A 3,184-nucleotide genomic window follows, 5' to 3' on the forward strand; every position below is an offset into this window, starting at 1 on the left:
GGTAGGCAAAGACTGCCTGACTGTGAGATCACAGCTATGCAGCAGAAGGATCTTAGTGAGGCAACGTCATTTGCTTTTTATAGCTTTTCTCTTAGGAGGCCATCTGTATGTACAACTGCATTTCCACATCCCTGAAAGAAATTTTCTAATCCTTGTTTTCCTGAGAGGTGTTGACAGGAGGGATCAGCTCTTAGCGTTTGTGCAAACCAGAGAGGTGTAACAAGCAAAGGTAATGGATTCATCAGGAACTGTAGTTTACAGAAATAATGCAGTTCAAAGTGGCAATGAAATCAGGAGTAGAAGTTTGCACCTGGCAGATGAGCATTTTGCACAATGTAGGTGATATTGCTCATACTGTTGGTCAAGCTGAAATTGTATGAGAAGAAGAACTGTTGTGCTGAACTGGAAATCTTTATCATATAGTTCTGTTTTTTTAATGCATTTATCATTAAAAAAGTTTCATGCCCCATATTAAGTTGGAGCCATAGCACTGTATGTATCTACAGCACAAACCCAGCAAAGGTGTTGGCAGCAAAACCTTCCCAGGCTGCCATTTCACATCAGGCATCTGTGATTTCTAGGGGCACTTTTTTAGAAGTGAAGAACATTTTGCCTACATGTTTAGTCAAGCCCCTGATGCCTCTTTTGCGAATGACAAACAATAGAGGTGCGTTTGATGCTCTCTGGAAACAAGGCAAAGGGTCAGAAGTCTGTTTCATTTTGACAAGCAGCTGTTTTATAGCTGCTTTTCTTCTCACTGCCAAACTGTGGAACTTTTGCCCAGGAAAAAAACCTTCAGGTAAATAGCATCGTGACCATTTGTTGCCTCTCATTTGTTCCATGTAATTTATTTGTGAAAAGAAATACAGTTTTGTTTGCTTTTCTCCCTGCCAAGTAGTGTTATTGCAGAAATGACAAATTGCTGTCAATTCCTGCATATTACACTTTTATATTAGAAAGATACCTTGTAGCGTAAAAGTAGCTAATAAAGCCTAAGTAAAAATTTGGCTTAATTTTGTGAATAACCTCTTGTAGTCTACACTGGGGACATACACAGGAGCTTCTAGAGTTAGTAGAAGCAGTGCACTGGAACATGAAATGCAGAGCTGAATGACCTTACTGTTTGAAACAGAATTTTTCAAAGCTCTGGTCAACAGGCCTTCTGATGCCTCTGGGTGCTGCACTAAGAACCATTTTTAATAAATAATCTGATTTTTTTTTTTGATTTTTTTTTTTTTTTTTAGTTTTGGGAAGTTCCAGGGTAGAAAAAAGGAAATGTTGAGGGTTGACAGTGGCTAAAGCCACTGCTGACAGGCCTTTTGATGCCTCTGGATGCTGCACTAAAAGGTCCACAGAACCATTTTTAATAATCAATCTGATTTTAGTTTTGGGAAGTTCCAGGGTAGTATACAGGAAATGTTGAGGGTTGACAGTGGCTAAAGCCACTGCTGTGTTTAGAAGCGTTTCCATCTATTGCAATGACTACGTAGTGCAAAACAATAAAGGATTTTGTTCCATATTTACAGAAGATGTCTCTTGGAATTTGGCTTTGTGCATCTGAATTGCTGGTAGTAATTGTGTGTGCGTGTTGGAAAGTAGTTTTGATACCTGTCTAATTAGTCGTTTGGCTTCCTTTCTTTTCCCAGCATCTCTCTGAAAAAGCAAGGTGTGCCCAGGCACGCATACACATAGCTGGTGTGACTTTTGAGACTATGCTTTTGTTTGTGTCAACTAAGTAGTACTGCTCTCTGGATACTCTCAGCTGCATCTTTGTAAAGTGAAGAGTTTACTAGGGTGCCAAATAACTCTCATAAGCCTACCACAGCCCCCCTTGCATCCCCATCTACCTTCCATCCTCCCAACCCTTGTTGCTTTGACTATTAGAAGTCAATTTATTTCACATGTTAACATATGCCATATATGTGTGTTTGCCATTACCGAGTTTATAGTTCTGAGTTTTATCTGGGGAGAGGTGTGATAGGCTATACAATCACATCACAATCAGGTTTTGGGTACCTGAGCTTGGCTTCTGACACGTTATTAAATTCCAGTGAATCACTTGTGCCTCTTTAAGCTATGGTTTCTTCATGTATGTGGCATCAGTTTTTTAGTAAATTACTTTGAACACCTTACTGTGGGTGACCCCTAAAAAAAGAACCAAGAATGAACATTTGGTTAAAGAAGCAATAAAGCTATTGTAGAATTTGTTGGGAATAGTGTGCGCTTGCAGGTTGAAGGTGTGTTCACCATTTGCTTAGAGTCCATTCTCTTTTCTGTTCTTGTGGTTTTTTGGTTTTTTTTTTTTTTTAAGTAGGAGGAGAGCCAGATGAAACTGTTTGGCCCAAGTTTTTCTGTAAAGCTGGTGGTGTTCACTTTGTGTGCATCTCTATCTAGATTGGCTCAGTCTTTTCATGCCTCTCTCATCCTCCATGTTCATTCGCCTCTTTGTGGAGCAAAGCAAATGGATGTCTGAATATAGTCCTTCGAAACAGCCTGGGGTGTGGCAGCTTGTGTAGCTGGGATAGAAGATTTTTGGGGCTCCCTCTCCATAGGCTTTGAGCACAGCTAGGAGCTGAGACTGCTCTCCCAAAAGGAAGTGCCGAGTGTTCAGAGTATGGTGCCCCATTGACAAGCCTACCTGTCTGTGTTTCCTGGCTCTGCACTCTTTATGTTCCCAGCTACTTAAATCAATTGTGTAGGCAATGTAATTACCCATTTGTTACTAAGAAAAAAGACTAGCTCAGATCCTTTCTTTCTGCTGTTATCAAGTGCCTCAGCTAGATGTTACAACTTCACTGCTTGGAGCTGAAATAAGTGAGCATTTGTGTACCAGTTGCATAATGAGAATTTAATGTATGCTCTGTTTTGTGGTGTGGGGGTGGTTTTTTGTGTGGTGGGATTTTTTTTTTTTTGTTTAGGTGTTTCGTTTGTTTGCTTTTGTTTTGTTTGTTCCATTTAAGCAGAAGTTTAAAAACATTAGCTTCAGAAAAGCAATATGAAGAAGAGTCGTGGTGGGGCTGCACCCAAATAGCCTGAAGCTCAAATCGAGTGGTTTGGGATGAGTGAGATCAGTGCAGCAGCATGAAGAGGACAGCTGGAGGAGATTGTGAGAAGGAGGAGGAAAGGCTGGAAAGCTTCTTGGCAGAAAAGGACCCTGGGGGTGCTGGTGGACAGCCAGCTGAAC

This window comes from Merops nubicus, unplaced genomic scaffold (genome assembly GCF_000691845.1).
Source record: "Merops nubicus isolate BGI_N331 unplaced genomic scaffold, ASM69184v1 scaffold2107, whole genome shotgun sequence".
Classification (NCBI taxonomy): Eukaryota; Metazoa; Chordata; class Aves; order Coraciiformes; family Meropidae; genus Merops; species Merops nubicus.